The following is a 25816-nucleotide window of genomic DNA, read 5'->3' as shown; positions in this document are numbered from 1 at the left end:
AGATAAACCCTAGTGATGGCTGCCCTGATTCCAACAGGTTCCTAAGTAAGAGCCTCCGCAAGAGAAGGTTGAGAGGCGACCTTGTGGCTGCCTTTAAGTTCATCACGCGGGCACAGAAGGGAATTGGTGAGGATTTATTCACCAAGGCGCCCCCGGGGGTTACAAGAAACAATGGCCACAAGCTAGCAGAGAGCAGATTTAGATTGGACATTAGGAAGAACTTCTTCACAGTTTGAGTGGCCAAGGTCTGGAACAGGCTCCCAAGGGAGGTAGTGCTCTCCCCTATCCTGGGGGTCTTCAAGAGGAGGTTAGATAGGCATCTAGCTGGGGTCATCTAGACCCAGCACTCTTGCCCGCTTATGCAGGGGGTCGGACTCGATGATCTATTGAGGTCCCTTCCGACCCTAACATCTATGAATCTATGAGAGCTTGGCATAGACAGAAAGGCAAGGGAAGAGAGCCTGTGGGCATAGTAAGAGGGAGTAGGAATCAAAGGGTTGATGAAGGTGAACTCACAGGAGCCCCCTATATTCTTCTCATATCACTCCTAGTTTCTCCAGTTGTTTTTTGCAGTCTGCCCCAGCACTTCCATTCTCTTTCTCCTTTCAGTCCTTCTACTGTGTCCCTCATCTCTCCGTCTGCCTATCACTTCCCTCCCTGTAGGTGACATTTTTTAATGCTGATTCCTCTTCAGCCCCAGTGTCCAGAAGCCCCAGACAGAGAGAGGGGAAGCAAGCAGACTCCTGAAATTTGGTTTAACTCTCAGCATATGACAGAAAAAAATGATATTTCTAGCTCTGCCAAGTGCCTGTTGGGACACAGGTAGGTGTGAGGAGAAAACACACACACATACAAACACAAACATTGCCTTGCTCCTTCACAACCACAGACAAGACCATGTGAAATGACTCAATTAAAAAAACAATGAGGCAATGTAGGCAAGAGCATTGCTACTACTGGACAGAGACATGTCAGTGAATTCATTGCACTCAGAAATTCCCTTCCCCTCCCTGGCTAATTGATGACCACTATTATAAAATTAAAGCTGTTCCACACTCTAGGGGCACGGGAAGGACAAACAGAGGCATTTTAGATGGGATAACAACAGATCCTGTGGTTGGAGGTAGAGAGGAGTGTTTGGGCTATCAATTGTTTGCTTGATTTCTCTGATGGAAATGAGGCAGAGTTGTGAGCTGCTAATTAGGTTCGGTGAACTGGCTCCATCTGTTGAAATAACTGGATCCCAGCAATCTTATATCAATTGTGAGTTTAATGGTGGGAAAATATAGAAACTGTCCCAGCCACCTAAAACAGTAAATGCCGATAGAAAAGGTAAAAAAAGGGAAATAGAGAGAATTTATCCAATCAAAATGGCCTATGGTAAAAAGAGAGTGTTGAGATCACATCTGGTAAACAAGAAAAGTGTTAAACCAGAGATCAGTCAACCAAAATGAATGCACTAAAAGTTAGGCCTGACTGACAAAATGAAATTATATGAAACTGGGAAGGATTGTGAACATGTGGGAGGACAGGAGTGCAGTTCAGAAAGATCTTGACAGACTTCCAGATAAAGGCACAATTGGATCTAAAGCATCATCCACACAATCTGGCCTTCTGTCATGCCACATGTGCACAGCAGGAAGCACGATTGTAGGATTGCACATTAGATTCAGTCGTGCCTTATTGCCCTGCAATGGCAAGCAGCAGGCTCCCACAGATAGAAGCCCCCTTTGCTGAATGGGCTTCCAGCTGTGGGGGCCACATGCAGCCAGGTCTGAGAGCCCCTCAACTGAAGGAGCAACTATACACTTGCGTGGATTACATCAACACATTGGTCCCGTGTCCATTCCCTTAATCAATTTCATCCTCAGGTAGCCTTTTTCTCAAAGCAAATTGGCTCCCCTGACACCTAGTGGCAAAGTACTTACAGAACCTGTAAGTGTCTATTTATGGCAACCAGCTTTGGAGAACTGGTTGTATTTCCTCCTTACGGGCTATGTTTACACAAGTTTAACTGCAGAGTCAACTAATTAGTTGCAGAGTAAAGCATTACCATCTACATGTGAGATAATATTAGGCCACAATAAACTAATTAATGCTGCAGTAAGATAGTTGGAGACAGTACTATCTTATACCAGGTTAATTTACCGCAGTTAAATGCACATGTAGATGCTGACCACAGGCATAAATTGCACGTAGTCAGCCCAGCCAGTAGACTCCTGCCTACCACCTAGTCACATGGCTCTGCACCTTCAGCACCCACATACCCCAGTCAGTCCTGCTGCCAGTCGGAGCCCAGGGCTGACACCTGTATCCTTTGTCAGCCTGGGCCTGCTCAGCCCCAGCTCAAATTGCTGCTGTGCCAGGTGCATGTGTGAACACTGCAACTGGGAGTAGTTCAAACTGCTCCAGAATGTATTGCTTCACATTAATTGCACATGCAGATGCACCCACTGGACATGGTCTACATGATACATTTACTACCTGATATAGACTTATAATAACAGGTCATACTAATAATAGGAGGCAACTATTAGTTCCAATAGTAAAATATTAATAAGAGTTTATAGTAATAGTAATATTAATGCTGATTTATTAATGGTCACTAATGATTGTAACAATTCAATTCCTTATCACAGCATTTCAAAGCAGGTAAATCTGCCTTATCACCCAGCACACATCACACACATCCTGGGCCTCCACCATATATATAGTCAATGTATGATATAGACTTATGTTATATAGTTTTATAATTACAGTTTGATTCTTATAATTACAGTTTGATTCCTTACGATGAGAAAGCAGATACTGAGTGTAAGGCAGGTGATTATGTGCCCTCCCTGTCTCTTTCACCTGGTGGGAAGGGTAAAGGAAATGCTCACTTCCTGATTCAAGCTCTTCCCTAGGTCCCTCTATTCCCATTGAGAACAGATATATACCCTTCTGCTTTACATACTACCCTTACTGAACTTGTATTACTTCCTCCTCCTGGTGGCTGGCCACAGGTACTGCTAAGGCTTCTCTTCCGTGTACTACTCGAATTGTGGAGGCTTTCTTCGCAGGCTTTAGCCTGAACATCAGCTTGAGTATGGTAAGAGTTGCACAAGTTCTGCAGATCCATTTCATATTATTCTAGTCCTCCTGGTTGCTGGTTGCTGGCCCTGTTTGCTAATCAGCGTATTATGGAATTATAATTAGAGGATTGCTGCTGGCCACAAATCCGGACGCTTTCTTCTGGTTGCTGGCCAAGATCTCCAGCAAATTCCCTCCCAGGGTTCAGGGTAGTAGGCCCAGGCCAGTAGTCTCCTCACCCCACTTGCCCACCTCTGCACCTCTCTGTCACACCCTTGTAACTTTTGAATCATTGCTGGCCACAAAGTAAGCTGTGCTCCTGAGCTATGACCCTAAATGACACTTCATACAGTATTCTCACCCTCCTCCTGGTTACTGGCCATGTCCCAGAAAATTTGGACTAGGGTACAGTATATGTCTTTTGACTGGAGGAAAGCTTCTTGCTGGGGAAAACCCTCTCTATCTTTAATATATAGTCTTCTCACCCTCCTCCTGGCTAGCTAGCCACTGCAGTGGCAGAAGCTAAGACTTCTTCACTGGCTTTGACCTGAGCATCAGCTCGATTTGCGCAACTTCTGCTGGTCTACTTCACATGCTCTTTTCGCCCTCTACCTGGTTACTGGTCATGTCCTATATCAGTAGGAGCTGGACACGTTATGCAAGCGCATTTCATTAATTGTTGTAGAGGGCTTGGGTCGCAGGTGGTGCCTTCTACTAAGGAAACTTCAGTTTCTCTTCTGAATTCCGGGGGTCTTCTTCTTGGTTGCTAGCCAAGACCTCTGTGGTCCAGGTAGTAGACTCTTCACCCCACTTGCTCTTTGCCTTACACCTCTCCATTGCACCCTTGGAACTTTAGAATCATTTCTGGCCACAAAGCAAGCTGGCCTCTGCAGCGGCAGAAGCTGAGGCTTGAGTTTCTTTTTTGAATTGCAGAGGCCTTCTGCTTGGTTGCTGGTCAAGACCTCTGTGGTCTGGGTAGTAGGCTCTTCACCCCACTTGCTCTCTGCTTTACATGTCTTCCCCTCCTCCCGGTTAGCTTTGACCACTGCAATGGCAGAAGCTGAGGCTTCTTCACTGGCTTTGGCCTGAGTATCAGCTCGATTTGCATAAGTTCTGCAGGCCCACTTCATATAGTCTTCTCGCCCTCCTCCTGGTTACTGGCCATGTCCCAGGAAATTTGGACTGGGGTACATGTCTTTTAACTCAGGGAAAGCTTCTTGGTGTGGGAAACCCTCCCTGCCTTTAATATATAGTCTTCTTGCCCTCCTTCTGGTTAGCTTTGACCAGCTGAAGCTTCTTCACTGGCTGTGCCCTGAGTATCAGCTCAATTTGCACAAGTTCTGCAGGCCTACTTCATATAGTCTTCTTATCCTCCACCTGGTTACTGACCATGTCCCAGCAAATTTGGACTGGGGTACATGTCTTCTGCCACCCACCCACCACTCTTGTCTCCTTGAGGTTTCTGTCTCCTTGAGTTTCTTCTCTGACTTGTGGAAGGAAGGAATCTTTTAAATAAATAAATAGATAGTAGAAAGTCCCCCCCACCTGCGGAGGGTACATGGGGGGGAGGGAGGAGGACATATATTATTGGTGGCAGGGGGGCCCGAAGAATTAAGAGGGGGTAGAAAATTAACAAATTATTTCTCTCCCTCACCCATGCCTCCCTCCATCTCACTCCCCCACACACCTGGGGCCCCTCCCTCCCTAAACTTTGTCCCTAAGGAAAGATTCCAAAGTTACAGTTTTACAGAGAGTAGCATGGCCTGACTCAGCCAGCCAGCTGAGTCAGGCCATTCATCTGCACCTGAGGAGGCCCTAATTGTGTCTGGGAGCCCCCACCTGAGAGGGCCCCTCCCTCCCAAACTAAGCTTTGCGGGTGGGTTTGCTTTCTTTCTTGCAAGAAAATGCTGGTCGTGGTTCTGAAATGGAATGTGATAAAGTTCAGAAGGTTTGCAATATTGAAGTCATGTCACTCACTCCAAAGTTTCAAACTACTTGGAAAAAATTTATCATTAAGGTGATGCTGTCACCGGGAGCTATGGCCACAGGAGTGGCAGCACATGACGGGGCTGCAGGGGTTGCAGCTGGAGGGTACATGGGGGGGCAGACGACAGGAGGGTATATGGGCAGGGCATACACTATAGATGGTGGGGGGACCTGAAGAATAAAGAGGGGGTAGAAAATTAATGGATTATTTCTCTCCCCCATTTAAAAATACTACTACTACTAGGTCTGAGCAGACCCATCCCGACCTGCCTGAACTGCATGCTGTGAGGGAAGAGGGAGGAGTGAGGATTAAAAGAGGGTAAAAAAGAGCACACTGGGGCATCTACTATCTAGAGGCCAAAATACAGCACCCCCTTGTGGTGAAGGGGATTAATTAGAAGTCTTTGGAGTCTCTGGCTGTTTGCATGAACAAAATCCACAGCTGGAACGGTGTAACTGGAAAGTGCTGCAAATTAAAACATCTCTGAGCATTGTTAATTTAAGGTGCTAAATGGACTTTAAAGCAGTGGGAAAGCCCAGATCATGCAACCATAAATGCAGTTGTGTCAACGTAAATGGGAAATTTTGTTTTGTCTACACACACCCTAGCACTGCAATAGGCTGCCTACTGCTCATGTAGGCATCATCCTGTTGTGCTACTCATAGCACTCATAGTTCCTATTTCTGTAGGCCAGTTCTCTTACAGTCTTCTCCCTTGCAGTGTCTCCCCACCTGGGGCTTTCCCTGGGCACTTTCTCCCCTAAAATAGTAGAGTCCCAGGTTCTCTGTTACAGTGACAACATCTCATTTTTAAACATGCATATATTAGAGAAAAATTAATCCTTTTCTAAGCTGTTATTGCACAGTTTCTTATAATTACAATCAACTTAGAATAAATTAAATATGCAAAACACATTTATCTGCACTTTGTATCTGTAATGTATGAACATAATGGATTTCAAAATATTTTGATCTGCTGTGCGTATTTATGCATTTTAAAAAATGTTAGTGTGCACTATATTTTTTTAACATCCTCACTGCTATTCGTTAATTTGAATTTAAATCTATTTCTAGGTTGATTTTAATATCAAAGAAATTATAAAGGTTCATATTGCTTTTGTAAAAATTAATCAAAGTCCAAGATTTTGGGTCATAATTTTGCTAATTTATATGGGATAGCTGCTTGATTGCAATAAACCACAGTATACAGCAAACATTCAGCAGCTTCCCACATTTGTATTGTTCATTTATCAGAATGATTCGCTCCCTCCTTGGTAAAAGTGATACAAATACCTCTTAAAAGGTAGGGAGATGCAGAACGGCCTCTATTTTTTCAAATGTTTTTTTTCCGTTCTATTGCTGCCCACAAAGCCTGAAGAATCAAGTGTTCATTATTCTGAATGTTGTAACTGGTCAGTTTTATCAGCTTGTCAAAATCCTCCTCTGGGGAGGATTGTCCCCTCCAGGGACAAATGCAATGTGTGCAATAACTATAATAACCTACTGAAATCAAGGAGGTATGGGGCCAGTTTCGTGGGCAGATCACAGAGCCAGTTGCCATTTTCATGGGCTTGTTGCCACGGGCTCCCCCATGCCTCTGATTGGCTGAGGGGCCTCAGTGGCCCACCCCTCGCTGTTGATTGGTTAAGAGGGCTGTCCATCATGTGGCCCCACCCCCTCTCTCTGCTGATTGGCAGAGGAGGCGGGGTTGCATAACAGGCAGTGCTCTCAGTCAAACAGTGGTGTTGGAGGGGGCACAATCTTGGCTGCTCTTCTTCATGTTGGCAGCCGCTTCCCCTGCCCTCCCATGAGCAAGCTGCTTGGCTGGGTGACAGCAGCTTTAAGGACTACTGGCTTCCATGGGGGAGCCAGCATTTTATTTATTTTTTATTTATTTTATTTTTTTTTGCAGATTTCACAGACATTGCCCGATTTGGTGGACAATGCCCAATTTTGCAATTTCCATGAATTGAATAGGTCCCTAAGTATAATGACTGGAACTGGAAGTGATATAAAAGCCACTTCTGGCTTTCAAAGCCAGAAGTAAGTGATATACTTACTTCTGGCTTTGAAACTCTGTGGAGCATCTGGGATTGTGTCTCAAATCTGATCCCTGAAAATTAGTCATTTTAACAAGAACTCATATTCCTGGAAAAAGTACCAAGCTGTCACCTCAGTAGCATTTGGCAACAGGGTCTCTGCCCAAACTGTGCCACACTATTGCCAGGTGGTAGGTAGCTGGTAATGGTCCCTAGTCCCGCAGCATTTCCTCTACTATTCCCCTGAGCCTGTCGAAAATCACTTTTTGGAAGTCTAAAACCTCAAACCTGCTAGCTGATTTGCCTGCCTTGCAATGGATAATGAATGTGATGGTTTCATGGTCGCTGTCACTCAGGCTACCCTCTAGATTCAAGTTGTTTGCCAAATCATCTCCTTTGGCCAAGACCAAGTCTAGAAGAGCATTAAATCTGGTTGCCCCAAAATAGCTCTCAAGTCTACAAGGTCTGCTCTTTCTGACTGAAGGACAAGGGGCCTATCCTCAGCCTTGAACATAACCTTTTGGTTAGTAACTCAGCATACAGAACTCCAAGCCACAGAACACACATTAAACTTGGTGTATTCCTGTACTGAGCCCAGCACATGCCCAGAAGAGGCAGCACCTTAGTTGGATCTGGCTCTGCAGCATCGCTATAGATCAGACACTTAAGGGGGGCTTTTTTGGTGCTTTTATCTAATAGCTGATTGAATCGGCTTTACCTAAAAGCACCAAAAAATCCTGCTGAAGCACCTCATCTATACAGACGCTGTGGAGTCAGGTTGAAGTAACTTGCTACTTCTTCTGGTAAACCACATTTTGTTTTGTTTTTTAATGTCTGCAAGCAGCTTCTGTGAAGTGACATGATCTGTGATAGCCAAAAACACTATTTTATATTGTTCTCATTCCAAATGTCTTTGCTTACTGCTCTAATGAGCAGTGTGAAAGTAAAGTTTAACATTCTCTCCATTCCAATTATGAAATCCTGCAGCTGAAGAACATCCCACTGCTCACAGCTCAGAGGAACAAGTGAAAGAAAAAATCAGAACTCTAATCCAGGGTGGCCTGGCCTGAGCAAAGAAGAAAAAGAATTTCCCTTTCTTCTTGGCCTTCCTTTCTAAGCACAGCCATTTTACCGTTCACTTGTCTGATCATATAACAACCTTCCCAACCCATAGACCCAGCCCTCCAATGCTAACAATGTATGCCTAGTGTCATATTTTGTAAGACATCATCTACTTCTGGCCCTCTAACATTTTCATGGGATGCTGGCTTGCTTCACTGCCTCCCTTGGAGATGTTTGTCTGGAAAGCTCATGTAATACTTACATTAATATGTGCCATACAAAACTAAACTGGCATTATCAAAAAAAAAAAAAAAATGAAGAACAATCAGAATGCATAGCCGTTTGTATATTGAGCTAGAAAACTTAGTCTGAGGTGTATACTCACCTTATGGCAAGGTGAGGTACTAATGCTTTAGTCTTTAGTTACGTAGTGCTTTGAGAAAGACTGGTTATCCAGACTTGGAGCCCTGTGGTTGTCTACCTAGAATTTAGATTGCAAGAACTAAATATCCTAAAGCAGAGAAATGAGAGGCAAAAGCTGTATGATAAGAACTATGCTCTGTTAGCACACTGATATAGTTGGCTACAAACTTCTAAAGAAAGTGTCTGTGCTAGGATGCTATTGTAACACTGGATTGTAGATGGGCTAATAGAAGGGTTTTTTAATTTTTTTTGCCTGGAAATTATATATCATAGGCTGTGCATAGAGCAAATGAGAGACATATGTGCACAACACTTTAAAGTGGGCTAAATGCTTTTGCACCACTTTAAAGGTGTTAGTGTTTGCATGCCTCGGCGATGTATTGAACATTAATTCCAGCTGCTGTAGGAAATTCGGCGGTGTAATGCACCTTAAATGACTTGGGGCGCAGCAAGCAAACTAAAACTCCTTTGAGGAGTTTTAATTTGCTGCCCCTACAACCATGGAGCAAAGCACCAGTCTCCATGCAGCTCCATGGCTCTGCAGAAAGCCCTGCAGGCAGCCTGGCAGCAGCCCAGGAAAGCAGATTCTGCTCAAAAAAAGCAGTGAGCCTGATCTTCTCCCCCCTCCCTCCCTCCCCAACCCCCGCCCTAGTCTGCCTGCCTGCCTTACCTGCACGGGGGCCCGGTGCTTCATTCTGTGGTTGTGGTTTCCCCCGGGACTGCCCGAGACAGGTGCCGGCGGGTGGGTACCTCCGGGAGGTTGGTACCACTGCCACAGAAGGAAGCACCAGCCCCCCTGCAGCTTAGGGACCACTCTGCCTGCTGGCAGCTCGCCCTCCCTTCCCTGCTGGAGAGGCAGGTAAGTCAGTGGTGTGTGTGCACGACACGGGGGTTTAATCAGCCCTAAATGAAGCAGAGTTTTTTAAAACCCACTGTTTCAATTTAGGGCCCCCATGTTGTCTACACACTCCCTAAGACACTATATTTTGCCATATTTGTAGCCTAACCAGCTGAGTACTCAACTAGGAGATGAGGAACAGCCAATACTATAACAAATCAAAGATCTGCATGAGTAAACACAGTAAATGCACATACGTTTCTGTGGTCAATGTTACCAATTACCTCTGGATTCATTGTGGGTGGCCTTCACTACAACTAATGTACCCTGCACTATAAGTAACAGAGTAGAAAAAAGAAAGGAGGAAAGAAAGATTTATAAATACAAGCACATAGTTTATCTCACTTGTATTTTGTAAGGTTGTGTTACTTGTGAGAATTCAGAGAGTCACCAGGAAGTGATGAAAATATGACTCAGTTTCATAGTTTTGGCTTGATTCATTACAATCAAGAATTGGAAAGCTGTTCTGGCATTAGTGAGGAAACAGTTCTAATGGTGGAAGCAAATGATTAAATGCCCCAAGGGCTAAAAGGGCCATGGTCACCACTCCCCCAAGAAGGTAAAGAAGGTTATGGTAGATGATAACTCCCTTCTAGGAGGGACAGGGGAATCCATCTGCCAACCTGACTAGACATCCAAAAGATCTGCTCTCTATGAGCAACCCCAATCTGAGATTCATAGTCAAGTGATAGAGGGTTATACTCTCCAACTACTACGTCATTAAGTTAAACCAGTGATTCTCAACCAGGGTACTGGGGCACCTTGGGGTGCCACCAGAGCCTTTGAAGGGTGTCCTAAGTTATGAGGAGATATGTGTGATGTGAAGATATGAGCAGATAAACTAAGTAGATGAACTCAGGCTTGCCCCTGCCTGAACAATCCTCCAACCCCACTGCCCAGCCCCTGTGCAAGGAGGTAAATATTGTAATATATAAATTCGTTTTTGAAATGGGGCAGCACTCAATTCACAAAAGTTATAGAGGGATGCCTCAAGTACAAAAAGGTTGAGAACCATTGGGTTAAATACTAGGAAAACTTTCTAACTGTAAGTACAGTTAACCCCTAGTATGCATTACCTAAGGAGGATGTGGAATCTCCATAATTAGACGTTTTCAAGAGCAGGTTAGAAAATATCCAGGAATAATCTAAACATAGTTTACCCTGCCTTAGGAGAGAAGGTTGGACTAGAGGGCCTCTGGGCACCTTATTTTCAATTATTTATTTTCAAACAACACCAGTACCACCAGAAGGTAGCCAGCTATACAACTAAACCAAAGTCAGAAGCAATCACATCAGTTTAACAACAGTATGGGGATATATTTGTAGCTCATTACATTTATATTGTGTAGTTGTCTATTTTAACTAAAACACTATCCCAGATACCTCATGGTCCTGTAGATCCTCCTCTAAACTGAGAGCCTTTTTCAGAGCAGCAGCAACAAACCGATTCCGTTTCTATAGGAAATTTCTCTCTTCTGCACAGAGATCAAACCCCAAGTGCATATCTAGGCCTTTTGACCTTCAACATTGACAAAACCAAACAACATGACAATAATTGTTAATTTCAAGACTGGTACGTAGATAACCAACCAACTCCATTAATAGACAAGCCATTCCCACACAGACACATTGATGGAAGATTTAATTTAGATGAGATGCTGTAAGAGAAAAAAAAATAAATGTATCATCCAAATACTAATCTTTTCATTAGTTTGTGTTGATTTTTTCAAAGTGTCCGAAGTAAGGCCCCTGGCAGATGCTATTATGGCACAACTTGGAACAGAGGACTTTTATGCCCCACTCCAAACACTTCCCCTCCTATTATGACCGATGGATGTGGTATACCTTGATTTTAGCAAGACTTTTGATATGGTCTCCCACAACATACTCCCAGGCAAGCTAAGGAAGTATGGGCTGGATGAGTGGACTGTAAGGTGGATAGAAACCTGGCTGAAGCATCAGGCCCAGAGTAGTAATCAATGGCCCAATATCTAGTTGGCAGCCAGTATCAAGTGGAGTGCCACAAGGGTCGATCCTGGGGCTGGCTTTGTTTAATGTCTTCATCAATGACCTGGAAGATCATGCACCTTACCTTTAGCAAGTCTGCAGATAACACCAAGCTGTATGCATAAGGGAAGCACAGTGACAACTGTTAAATTAAACAGTAGATATGCTGGAGGGTAGGGCTAGGATTCAGTGTGACCGAGACAAACTGGAGAATGGCCAAAAGGAATCTCATGAGGTTCAACAAAGACAAGTGCAAAGTCCTGCACTAAGGATGTAACAATCCCATGGACCAGTACAGGTTGGGGGCTGACTGGCTTGACTGCAGCTTTGCAGAAAAGGACCTGGTGGTTACAGTGGACAATAAGCTGAATATGAGCCAGCAGTGGCCTAAGAAGGCTAACAGCCTGCTGGGCTACATCGGTAGGTGTGTTGACAGTAGGTCAAGGGAAGTGATTATTCCACTCTATTCAGCACTGGTGAGGCCACATCTGGAGTACTGTGTCCAGTTTTGGGGCCTCCACTACAGAAAGGCTGTGGGCAAATTGGAGAGAGTCCATCAGAGGGCAACAGAAATAGTGAGGGGGCTGGGGGGACATTGTAGCAAAGCCCCCAGTTTTTCTTTTTTAATATATATATATAGATATATATATATATGATAGATATGCATGCCCTTCCCTTCCCCAATTATTTCTGGCTTTTCTTTCTCTCACTTTCTATTCCCTATAGACAAGCATAAGTGAGCTCTGACTTAGGATAAGCTTTAACATTTTTATTTTGGTAGCAAGTTTTTGGTTTTGGATATCCACTGTTTTATATTGTATAATTATTAGGTTTGTATTGATTTTTACTGCTGTATATTGTATTATTATCATTTTAATATTGATTTTTATTGTTTCATATGGATAGTGTATGGTTTAGGCCTGTGTTTGTAAGTGAACCAAAGTCATGTCAAGTTTCCATTTTATATGTTAAGCCTCCATCTTGTGTCCTCTGCCTGGACATCCCCTGTGTTGCAACTGTATGACTCACGTATCCCTCCCATGTAAATTGGTTCCCGGCTGAAAGAGAGTGATTGGGAATGATTGAAATACAATGGTAGCAGGCCTCTACTGAATGGCCTGTAAGGACCAGGCCATCACCTCACATTGATTCACCCAGGAACCATGGACCTCACCCAGGAACAGAGACAAGAACCCAGCATTTGAAAGACAAAAGACCCTGCAGAACCAGCAACTCTACCATTGTACCCCACCATTAGAGACACCCGAAATTGCACATCCCTGCATGGAACACACATGCTCAGTACGCCAGGGGCTGACCCTTGCCTGGGCATGCCTCCTGCCAATAGGGTCACACAAGGTCTGCCCCTATAAAAAGGAGCAGTGAAGACAGACCCAGTGGGACGCCCTCTCCATCTGGACCAGCACTATGCCACAACACCTATCCACCCAGAGGCCCTGCCAGTTGCCCTCTGGACAACACATACTGGACAAGGACCCCTTTCCAGCCTGGATAGGTAGCTATCACCCCCCACCCCAAGTCCTTCAACCAAGGACTTGGACTCTGCTTCTCTTCCCTACATGGACTCCAACCCTTCCACTGAGTCTCTTTCTCCTGCTGCCAGAGTGAGTGAGTGAGTGAGTGAGTGAGTGAGTGAGTGAGTGAGTGAGTACCAATAACTTCACGGGGCTGTGTAGTGTGCTGTCTATGTAATAAAACTGTTATTTGGACCCCTACGTTGGGTTTTGCTTTACTCTGGTTTGGCCCTGCTTCAATCTCTGCTCCTCGCCCCTCTAACTTCCGCCTCATTTCTCCCTCTCCTGCTTCTGGCTCACTGCCACCTCCAACACCTGTCCTGATCTCCTCTCTGCCTCCAAACCCCCTGTTTCTTTGCCACTGTCTTATTCCTTTTCCCCTGAGCAACCATGTTTCTGCCTCAGTTTCTTTCCTGGCTGTCTCCTCCTTGCCACCACTTATCTGCCCCCCCACCAATATCTCAGCTGTCTGCCTCAGTTTCCAGCCCCAGTCTACCTTAAGTAAACCCAAACCTCAGTTCCTCAGCCAGATTCTCTGTAGTCCACTGGATCTAATCCTGGTTCTGTCAACTTTCACTCCCTACACTTTAACTCTCTCTCTCACCTGAACCTTCCCCCAGGTACCCCAAGCACACACATACACACTGTACCATCCAAGTTAGGAACTTACCTGTGTGTGTGTGTGTATATATATATATATATATATATATATATATATATATGACATTGTGTGCATGATATACGAATTAGTGATCTGTATCTAACTTTTGGGGTGTATAGTGTATGTGCTTGAATTAGTGATAAGTATGCATGTGCCTAGGCTTGTTTGGATGTGTATGTGCCTGAGCTGATAATGTGTTTGTGTGTGTGTGTGTGTGTGTGTGTGTGTGTGTCTGCACCTAATTGATTTGTGTGTTTGTATATGTGCAATTGTGTCACACCCTTCTGTCTAACAGCGCAATATTGAGATCCTGAGAGTTGTCCTGACCCCACAGGCTACAACATGACTTGTGACGAAAGACTGAGGGAACTGGGCTTATTTAGTCTAGAGAAGAGGAAACTGAGAGGGGATTTAATAGAAGCCTTCAGCTACACGAAGCAGGGTTCAAAAGAGGATGGAGTTAGACTGTTCTCAGGGATGCAGATGACAGAACAAGGAGCAATGGTCTCAAATTGCAGCACGGGACGTTTAGGTTAGATATTAGGAAGAAGTTGCTCACTAGGATAGTAGTAAAACACTGGAACAGGTTATCCAGAAAGGTGGTGGAAGCTCCATCCTTGGGGGTTTTCAAAACCCAGCTAGACAAAGCTTTGGCTGGGATGATCTAGCTGGGGATGGTCCTGCTTTGAGCATGGGGTTGGACTAGATGACCTCCTGAGCTCCATTCCAAGCCTAATTTTCTATGATTCCATCTCTGATTCTCTTTCTTGCACACCTGTCTGATCATTGGCCCGTTAAATGTTCACCACTCAGCTTTTTGTATCAGGAGACTAGCGTTAGTGCCATAAGGGGGGTGGCAAACAGGGTAGCTGCCCCAGGCACCAAAGTGAAGGGGCACCAGCAGACACTGCACAGCTGGGGCAGGACACAGGACAGAGCTGCAAGCAGCTCATTTAGGGGGGCACAGAGACAGGGGAAGGGCAGCTCCTGCCACTGCGTGCACACCTGGACACAGGCAGCAGAAGGCCGGGGATAATGGGGCTTAGCCCCCAGAAACATGGGGCAGCGGTGGCAGCACAAAGGACCACAGGGCAGCCCAGATGTGGGCTCTGGGTGGCTTTAGCAGTGGGGGAGCAGTGCACACAGACACAGATGAGTAGCCAGAGCCTGCAGGTGGCCGGGAACTCAGCCCAGCCCTGCTGCATGTGGAGCAGTGCCGAGCAGGTAAGTGTGTAGGAGGGAAGTGGGGGGGGGGGGGGGGAACAGCGCATGGAAAGCAGATTGAGGCCCCTGCAGTGAGGGAGGGAGTGGGGCAGGGGCTGGGGTGAGCAGGGCTCTGGGGTGAGTTATGGGAGGGTTGGAGCCCATCACTGGGTGGGCAGGGGCCTTGGCACAGTCAATGCACAGGAGGCACATGGCATCATGCAGCTACCGTGGCAGAGGCAGCAGGGCACAGAGCCCCAGCCTGCAGCAGCAGTCCGCCTCCACTCATGCACAGATTTGCGAGGCAAGTTCCCCCCATGCCTACCCCAGGGGTGTGTACAGTGGCAGGAGACCCCTGCACACCTGAACAAGCTGCCTGGGGTCTGCCCCTGCCATAACCCACCCTGGGGCCCCATTCACCCCAGCCCTTGCTCCTGCCCCACTCCCTCCCTCACCACAGGAGCCTCAATCTGTGCCCCCATGACTCTTCCCTCCCCCCCCCCTACACATTTACCTGCTGGATAGTGTCTGTGTGCATGTCTGTCTGTGTGTCGGCTTGTGTGTAGAAATATCTTTTAAGTTTAAATAGATAAAATATCTTTTAAGTTTTGCTCAGCCCCTCCCCTACCCTCCCAAATAAGATTTTCTCTCTCTGCCTATGCTGCTGGACAAGCATGGGGAATCTTGTGCCCCCATGATCTGTGCACAGGGCAAGGGTGGGTTGCCACCGTGGGCTCTGCCCCAGGCACCAAACTTCGTTGCTATGGCACTGACTGGTGTTTTCCACATGCTGAATGTGTCCCATCAGTTTGTTTTTCTAATCAGCTTTGCATTAATGCCGATTACATAAACTCATTACTTGCCAGTTGGCTTATATTCGGTAACAGTGTAACTGAAAGATGCTGATGATAACATTTTGTTGGCTCTTTGAGTTATGGCTGGAAAATATGAGTAAAAGAGAATCAACCCATCTGCTGCCTCCAAGGAGGCACTCTCTAGCCTCCAGACAATATACTGTGCCCCTCTTCTGGTTCTTTCAGTATCAGAGAATATCTGGAGATCCCTGAAGCTGGGCCTGGCTGCAATTAAGGACCTGAATGCTGTCCTTCTGTATTCTTATGATTAATTATGAAACAACTAGAATTTCCTAGATTTTAATACCAGAAATCATCATTTTCTCATCCAGTCTGTTCTTGTTTGTAATACAGATTTTAGCTGCAAATGTTGCTTTCAGGTTTAAACCCTCCCCCGGTTCAGATGAGCTCAGGTACAGGTTTCTGGTCTGTGCCCCTCTCTAACTGGAATAAAGAATCCAGATTTTACTTTGTGTTACAGCTTCTTTGGCATCCTTATCAGTGCAAAAGCAGCCCAGTGGCTAACAAAAGTCAATTACAGAAAAATCACGTTCAGTTATTGTGTGCTGATATTTTAGTTCTTACTTCCTTGTACTTCCTTGTCTCTAGTACAGGGAGCCTCACCAAAGAAAAAGCTAACCATTACATTGCACATCTGAGATTACTGACCATGAACGTAATTTAGACAAAACCTTAGGCTCTTTTTATTTTATGTCAGCTCAGTTGCTTTAGGCCTCAGATTAGAAGAGTATAATGGTGCCAAAGCCAACCATTCATTTCCTTCTTGAGATATGTTATGTCAGTATACTCCATACTAGGATCAGCAGCAGAAAAGAAAATTCTGAACAATAATGTTTTTCTAAATACATGCATTTACTAAATGAAGTTTAGTAACAACACACACACACATGTTCACGCATGTGTGGACACATTCTTTAGTACAGCTTGGAAAAGGGTCTTATTCCCTGCACATCTTCACTGTGTCATTCAGCTGCTCACCAGAATCTTTGCTTTAGTTGCCCACTCTCATTATCCCTATACACCTAGCTCCTTTTCTTCTGCCCAAAGTAATCATCAAAAAGGGCTCCTTTTAGTACTGTTTCCATTCATTACCTCAATCCCTCAGATAGAATCCCTTATTAATTTTATCTTGAAAATTCAATTCATTGTTCAAAATACATCCTATTTGACTGAGAATACATAAATACATATATTTGACTGAAAAAATGCCTTGTGCTTCATAGTGTTTTTCATCCTTTAGTGCAAAGGTCATCAGTTGCTAGTAAAAAGAGACCTGTGACAGCATATAGAAGAAAGATGGCAACAAAGTATGTACCCATTAGGGCTGTGCAAAGCTTCAATCACTGATTTGATCTGGAGGAGATTTGGCTCAATTCAGCAGCCGAATCTCCAAATCTGAATGAAATCAGGAGACCCATTAATCTCTCTGAATCAAATTGCAACCCTCCAAATCAATTCACAGAAATTCGGAAAGATTTGGTGATTTGGCCATAGGCACAGCTTTATATGATTTTTCTATGTGCATCGAGGTACCAGGTGTGGCTCATGAACACTGAGATGGTGGGGCAGAAGGAGCATCCCATCAGAGCATGGGGGGGGTCCCCCACATGCTTGGTGGCAGACCCACCCGGGAGTGGACTAGAAAAAACATATAAAGCTGCATCTATGGTTGAATTGTCAAATCTCTCCAAATTGCTATTTCCAGTCCACTTCTGGGTCCGTTGACAAGTGCATGGGGGACCCTCCCCCACCATGCTCCTGTGGGATGCTCCATCTGCCCCACCATTTCAGTGTTCACAAGCTGCACCTGGTACCTTGAGCTACATAGAAAAAACACTTAAAGCTGTGTCTATGGCCGAATTGCTGGTTCTCTGAATCAGAATCAGATCTTCAGATTCAGTTAAATCAAATCGGGACAGTGATCTGAAACAGCGAATTGAATCACTATCCCCCAAATTGGGCCAAATCCCAATCTTAATTGAATACTGCCCGTTTCATACACCCCTAGTACCTACGGTATTTTGTAACTGCTGACATTCGTGCAATGTCAGCAAAGCCTGATTACACGTCATTATTCATCCAATCAGAGTTGGACACTAGCAACTGAGTAGATTAAGAACAAAATGAGGGTGATATTTCACTAGTAGAGGGCCAGTTAGGGGAGATATAGAGGGGATGCTATGGCATGGTTTTTGAATTCCCCTTTTGAATTGCAGGGGACCACAGGAGCCTTCAGGGACGTTTTAAAGTCCCTAAAGCAGGTGAAAATCCTACCTTCCTTCCCCTTCCTGCCCAAAGGCACATCGCTTCTCTGCCCCTTCCTCACCCCCCCACCCCCGCCTCACTTTTCTCCCTGTCCCAGTGGTAGGGAAGCACTAAAGCTGATCCTGTTTGCTGCACAGGGGCTGGGTTCAGCTAGGGATGGGACAGTGGCAGCAGGGATGAATGTGGGTTCCCCTTCCCTCAGCCTGCTCTGGGCAGTGTAAGGGGAATTACTCTCTGGCCAAGCTGTTGCTGCTGTGCCCTCCCCAGCTGAGCCCAGCCCCTGCTTAGCTCGGGCTAGGTCTGGAGCTTCCCAGCCGCTGAGCAGCAGAGAAACCAGCAAAGGCAGGAAAGGGGGTGGGGGGAGGGAGGGGGAGGGGGAAGTGGGGGAAGGGTCTCAGCAGGGAAGGGAAGAGGGATTTTCACTTAATTTACAGACTTGAAAAAGTCTACTGGCACTGATGGGGTGGAGGAGCCTGGGAGCAGGGTGTGCAGCCACCCCTGCAGTGCAGGTAGCTCCTCCCACACCACCACCCCTGGGGAAATCCTGGATTCATCTCTGGGGCCAGTACTTTGCTGTGTACCAGGTACTGGTGTGATTTATATTTCTCATACATGGATAATAATATAGGTATTTGTGCTCAAGGGGGTCTAAGCATGCTCCCTATTCAAAAGATGCACGTTTTAGCAATCAAAGTAATTTTTATATATACAGGTACTAAGTTATGTTTGTTTACTTTCATGATCACGAGGAATCTCTAAGAAGAGCTGAGATACTCACACAGATCTGCCTTGTGTAGATTTCTAATTTGTATGATTTTCACAGAGAGCAAACTGCAAGGAAATTCTTCTGCCTGCAATACAATGACAAATAGCATAACTCAATAAATATTGACTTGTATATATTTATAATATATACATTTATTTATTCATGTAATGATGCTGCATAAACATACACACTGCGATTTTCAAAGCAGAATAATTAAATTAATGGAAGCTGTGTGACAGAAATCTTGACCTGTTTTGCAATTCTTATTCTGTAAGTCTAAGTGTAATCACAACAGAGGCAGACAGAAGGGAAAATGACTGTATACCGGAAAGAAAAAAGCTCCAAAGCTAAGATTGCCAAGATGTTTTGAATCAAAATCCTGCTTGTGGCCACTGCATTTGATCTTTCATTAAATAAATCCTTACTAGTATCTTCTAGTGAAAAAAGTAATATGTAATGTTTGTGCATGTACTAAACGCCCACATTGAAAAGTTTTTCAGACAAAGACAAAAACAATTCCATGTCAAAGCAGAAGCAGCAGTTCTTGCTACTTTTAGATTTCGGTTGATTAATTCAATCCCTCTCCTACTCCTTGCCCAGCCAAAAGATAATCTATTATTTTACTATAGTTTGTTCTCCTTGAAAACCTGCCATTTGTATAATTCCTTCTGCCTGATGTGTCTGGACTGGATGTTCATAATTCTTCAATCAGTCCTTATTTAGGATGCTTTTCTTGTCATACTGAAACACTTTTAACCTTTACTAGTGGATCTGTTTAAAGTATTTAAAGATAAAATAAAACCAAACAAACAAATGACAAGAGCAGCTCACAACCCTTTTCCAAACTTACACTTTCCATTTAAGTCTATAGTAATCAGCATAATTACAGTACACCATGTTGAATCCAGTACTTACGACACATACAGGCTTTGTTCACTAGCCCATTTCTTCCATTGAAAGGACTGTGCTTTGTAACCCCGTTGTTTGTTTAAACTGGTGGTTTTCAACCTTTTTAGGCTCCAAGTATCCTCATTAGTCTTAAGACATGCCTCAGAAAATACCAGTTCTTACCTTTACTCATTTTTTGACTACAGAAAAATTATAAAGCAATTCTTCTGTTCCAAAGAGCTCAGAAACCCCACAAGAAGGCAGAAGGTTTTTGATACTATGAATTCCTATGGGAAACCCCTGGATTTATCTTGTGAATCATGTGTAGGTATTTGCATACTGAGCAGAGCTAATATCGTGTGATACCCCATGACATCTTTAAAAGGCTCTCTTGGCATCCTGGTTGAGAATCACTGGATGAAGCAATCAAATGAGATGTGAGCACTGACATGGCCTCTACCTTTGCGGTATCTGAGCACCCACAGGCATCAAAGAAGTCACTTTCAAAGCACTCCTGCTTTTACTCTCACTTTATAAAATAGGAACTGAAATATAGAATGATTTAGTAATTTGTTCAAGATCAAACAGGAAGTCTATTTCAGAGCTGGGAACTGAATCTCCATCTCCTAAGTCCCATGAAATCCAGGGTTTTTGCCACATACACTGTCTAGGGGCCCAAACCATTTGGAATTCTGTAGACTGTTGACTTCTCACAAGCATGGATATTAAAAAAAAAAGTAAAAATATCTTATGCAGACTCAAATTACAGTTAACACATAGGTAACAACACTTGAATCCAGCTATGTACACCTAAATTACAATCTTAGCCATACCCAGTTTTTTAATTAATTATCCTTTGGGTTTTCCTTCCCTTACCTGGTGTATACTCCAATGCGATTCCATTGTGCTCCAAGTTGCATACAGGTCAGATGTAAGCAGCACTTCAATATTAGGTTCTCTGGCTGGAAGTGTCTAATTGAAGTGCAGCTAATAACATGAAGCAAGCTTCTGATGATGAGCAATGTTTAATAAACTCAGAGCCCTACCCTCCCTCCCTTCTTAAAGGAAAAATGCAAAGAAGGGAGGGAATTCAAATGAGTGAATGAATCTACGTTGTAGTCACAAATAGGAAATGTGAGAGAGGGGCTGAACATCCTAAAGGCATTACAGGTTATTAGCAAATCAAAACAACAATAATGATCCATAGTATTCTGCATGTATATCACCGGGTATCTCAAAGGGTTCATAATCTCTGAGGAGTAGAAAGGCAGCTGATCAATATCAAAGGCAATGCACAATAGGTGAAGAGGAGGATACATTCTTGACAAAGATATCCTGTGGTGTCCTACAGGAAAATACTTTATTTTTATTTTAATACTGGGAGCTGATTGCCAGATTTTCCCAGTCTATTTGGATGCATCTTGGATGTTCTGCTTGACTGTATCCCTTTCAAACAATCTAAAGCATAGTGCACTGCTGCAATTTTGAAGCAATAAGCAAAGGTGCAAAGAGCTATTCCTTATCCAAATCAGGGTAATACATTCTTCATCCTTAGCAAATCCAAGTTTCCTCCCTCTCTTTTATGTGGTTGACTCTGTTCACATATAGAAGAGTTATCCATAACTACTCAATATCCATTTACCCTTTATTAAGTGATTAGTTCCAATGCAAGGATATATGGACCTCTCCAAAACTAACTTTGCTTCTTTTCTGAACTTTAATCCTTTTCTTAGGCACAGTTTGCCTTATTTCTAAATACCATGTTATTCCTAACACTAATGCTAACCCATAAGAAAAGACAAAGATCCCATCTACCAGTAATCCTACATATGAAGTTATGAAATAGCCAATGAAGAGCTCCTGATCCCCTTTCACATGTATGCATTATAAATGGGCAGTGCTGGTCCTGCACATTTTCATAGGGAATACAAGGTTCTCCTGGGGTTGAGGGAAAATTGACCTGCATTTTCTTGCCTAAGTCCTCTCAAGCCTTTTTATTCTGCTCACTGCATGAACCATTCAGACCCAACATCTTCCATTCCCCACTCCGCAGTAGGACAATACAAGTATCTAGGATTACTGTGAGGGTAGAATGGGTTAATTCTATGGCATATGTTACTAGCCATAGAATGGCATACGGTTAATGTGGATGACCCAACAATCCCTCCTGGCCTTTAATTCTATAAATGTATGAATTGTAGTGAAATCTAGCACCACTACCATCTTAACCCTGGTAGAAGCCTGAAGGATTGAAGCTTCATGGCTCAGCCATCCAAGCACCCTACATACAAGGATGGTGCAAACATCCAGAAAACTTATGTGGTTCAGGAAACCATATGCTGTGAGTAGAAAGAAAAAGTCAGGCATTTGTACAGAGGCATATCAAAAACAACAACGTCCAACTCAGTCTCTCATATAGAATTGTTTATTAAAGTCTGCAAAAGTTAATGATAGACAGACTAATTAGTCTAAATTAGGACTGCCGATTCCATCAAAGGGCTATGTTGATATCATGTCTGGTAAACAAGGGGAATGGGGAACTGGAAATCAGGGGATCTAACTATGTATGCTGACAGTTAGGCCTAACAAAATGATAAGTGGATGGGTTATCTTACCCAATAGTCCTGTGGGGGGATCCTTAGTTTGACAGTGATGACAAGAGAATGGGTGAATAAGCTTTACCATCTGCGATCTTACCTCAACCATTCCAGGGATCTTAGAACCCCTGGTGACACAGCTTGGCTGTAGAGCATTTTCCAGGGCCCAGTCATGCAACAAATACCACTTCTATCAGTGCCTGCTTGTATTTCTCACCCCATTTCCTTCTCAGCTTTGTTTCCTCTCTTTCCTATCTCTTCCCAACTTCTGTTTAAAAAGAGCCTACCTTAGCTGTTTCTTTTGCAACACTGCTGTGAGTCTGTGACCAGTAAGCCAGCTAAAGATAATGTTTTAAATAGCCTGATGCTGGTACAAGCTTGTCAGATCTTGGAGTGGCTGTGAAAACCCCCTGAGCTGTTGGCTTCTCCCCTTTGGGGTGTTGCTTGTCTTGTCCTCAGGAAAACAAGACTGATCACGATGACAAGTGTTACCCTGGCACACAGCACTGCCCATGGCTGTCACTGAATAGTGGGATCCTGGGGTGCCCAGTAGACAGCAACCTTGCCCAGCCTAGTGGCTGCAGCAGGTTCCTTGAGAAGAGGGTCTCCTCTTACAGAGGATGAGCCTTGTAAACATCTGGTTAACTATATACAAGATTTAATTATATACAATATAAATTGCAAATAACCAAGCAGGTTTAACTTGTAAATGCTATAAAAGAGAACATACAATAAACCCCGGTAATGACAGTCACAACATATCATCTTTTCTTTGAATACCCTTAACCCAAAAGAAGAATAATCACAAATAGATAATAAGGTATCAATATTAAGCCAATTGAGTTACAGACTTATAAGCTTCCCCATACTTATTTCCACATCTAATCAATAACTTTTATTCACAAGGATGAATATGATGGCTCCCTGCACACTTAGCAACCTGAGGCAATGCCTTGAGAGGAACAGCCACTTCTTTGCCCCTTTCACTGGGGCCATGGGCAGGTCCTCCCTGGCTTGGGTCCCTCTGTGCTTGCTTCAGGCATCACGTGCTGCCGGTTGTCGCTCCCTCACTGGCATCTCTGCAATATACCTCTCTCTGCCCTGATCCGTGTCCCCTGACACACGCAGGTGGACTGGGCCTATCCCCCTCCGGTCCCACCTCCCCAATGCACAGTCACCCCACTCAGGGCTTGTTGGTTCCTTCCCGGCTAGACCACAGCGCAGCTTTCCTCTTCATCCCAGGGAGGACTCCTGGGCTCGGATGCCTCCCAATCCTACAGCAACTCCCTCGGTGGCTCTGCAGTTTCTGGGGAAGAATTGCCACAGCCAGGCTCCCTCCTGCCTTCAGCCTGCAGTGCATGGCTTTTCTCTCCCCCCACCAGGGGTGGGGGGAAACCCTGTTATCAAGGAGCTTCCTTGGCCAATCCCCCACAGGGATTTTTTCTACAGGCTTCCCAATGGCCACTGTGTTCCCTTTTCCTCTTTCCCAAAATGGGTCTCTCTAGGCAGGCTTCATCCACCCACACTATAATGCTTTAACAGGGACAAACATCCCCCTTTCTCACCACATTGTCTCTAGAGGGGCAGCCTTCCCATGCTGCTGCCCAACTGCACTCCTCCTTTCAAGCAATCGTACTGCTTGTTACACAAGAAACACCAACAACAGGCACAGCTGAATCAGTTGTGTCCTCCTTTCCTCCAAAATGGCAGTTAAATAGTAATGCATTATTAAATATCACCAAAAAAAGCTGCCAAAGATTGGAAAGAATGGGTGTTGTATGATGTTGCTTATAATGAAAACCTTACTCGCCATGTCAAACGTTTTCACTATTTTTCCTTCTTCTTTTTCTATTTGTATCTTTAATAAGAGATGATTTGCTAAGGGACTAAGCAAGCCAAGATCTCCATACTTAAACCTTCAGGTGTTGTTTACCTTTTAATGCAGTACAGTGACAGCATCATGTTAAAACTTTTGGCCCTCTGAGTCCATTTAGTCAATCACAACACAACAGGTGTCAGGGATCGTGCCTGAAGAATGGAAGGCCAGAGTTAAGACTGGTGAGGAAGGCTGTCACCCAGGGCAGGAAGGTGGCAGGGCAGGGGCAATTAGAAAGGCAAAGACAAGCAGCACCAGGAATAGAAACCTCAGGAAAAGCTCTAAGAAGTCAGTTAGGGTCAAAGTAGCCAAGGTCCTGTGTTCATGTATATGTGGACTAGGAAGACTTAATGAGAGAAGCAGAAACATGTAGGGTATCCCATTGATATTTGAAAACATTTGTGGTAGAGGTAAGCTAACTGAATATTACATTAACTTTCTATGGATTTAGTAAGCACTGGGAGATGTGAGCAGTGGAAATGCCATGGTGAGAAGCTGAGTAGTCATACTTCAGTGACCAAAAGTGCAGTGGTTCAGGACATATGAGTCAAGGTATAGTAAGATCCAGGCCAGACGACAAAGGCTTAAGGGACTGCTTTCCCCTTCCACTCACAGTACATTAGCCCTGAGATTTAGGATGGTAAAAAATCAGCACCTAGAGCCAGATTCTGGCTAGCTGATGAGTAAATGTGCAGACAAATATTCTAGGGTATTCTGGGAAGGTATAAGGAGCTCTCCATCCTGTTGCCCAGAATCTCAATGAAAGGCATCATCTGTGCCTCCTTGCCTCATTGTAGGAAGTGGATGAATAGTAGAGCAGGGACGGGAGGATCTGAGGCTACCAAATGGGCACTGCACATCAGCCACAAAGAGGCAGTCTCTCATGAGTAATTGTTTATAAATCTGTTGCCACTCAACAGCAAAATGTTGGCCACCATTTTTCAGTGAGCAGTTTATGCACTGCTGGTTGGATTGTTGCCATTTTGCCAGAGCCTGGAATTGGTTCCTCATGATATGCAGCCTGCACACACATTTAATGCTTGTACACACATTTTCATGTGAACCTGGCCCCTGTGTTGCGAGGAGTTAGGCAGTGAGGGGTGGGGACACTCCAAGACCAGGAAAACCAGACCCAGGGAGCTGGGTTGAACTACAGCCCTACTTTGAGGACTAGCAGGGGTGGAAGTAGGAAAGAGGGTGCCATTTTGCCTTGAGCCAGTGAGGTTGCAGCAGGAAGTATGTTTTGCTTCCTGATATGCTCGAAGCACTGCTGGAAAAGGCCCCAGGGAGATTGTGGAGGAGCCTAGTCTGGCTGCAACTAGGAGAAATGTTGACTTCACCGCAAAGGAGACCCCAGCAAGGAGGGCAACTGACTGTGGCTACAGAGCAGGACCTGAGGAAGTTGCACTTAAAAGGCTGCAGAAAGCAGTGCAGTCAGTGTGACCACAGAGTGGTGAAAGTCCTTGTACCACCTAGGACAGCTTGGGCTGTGCATAAGGTGAAGATTCCCACACCAAAGGGTCCTTGTGAGACTGTTAGGAGCTAGACTTTTAAGTTGCACTGTTCACAGGAGTAATTTTGTCATTAGGTTTCCATGCAGGGTTTTCTAGGTTATATTACAGACTTGCTGCATCTACATAATGCAGCAAACTGCACAGTTGTT

The 25816-nt window shown here is 44.6% G+C and overlaps 1 protein-coding gene across 1 annotated transcript in view; it reads right to left on the bottom strand.

Moving 5' to 3' along the window:
- The window catches only part of LOC102571167 (cytosolic phospholipase A2 epsilon), an 81291-nt gene extending 60629 nt beyond the window's left edge, over positions 1-20662 (bottom strand). The window contains exons 1-2 of the mRNA XM_019496467.2: positions 20557-20662; positions 18805-18877 (exon numbers count right to left, since the gene is read on the bottom strand). The gene's annotated coding sequence lies outside the window, so the exon portion shown is untranslated. The remainder of the gene's footprint in view (positions 1-18804; positions 18878-20556) is intronic.
- Between the last annotated feature and the right edge of the window lie 5154 nt (positions 20663-25816).

This window comes from Alligator mississippiensis, chromosome 2 (genome assembly GCF_030867095.1).
Source record: "Alligator mississippiensis isolate rAllMis1 chromosome 2, rAllMis1, whole genome shotgun sequence".
Classification (NCBI taxonomy): domain Eukaryota; kingdom Metazoa; phylum Chordata; order Crocodylia; family Alligatoridae; genus Alligator; species Alligator mississippiensis.
The sequence above is the reverse complement of the archived record's forward strand: the minus strand, read 5'-3'. Positions and strand labels throughout refer to the sequence as shown.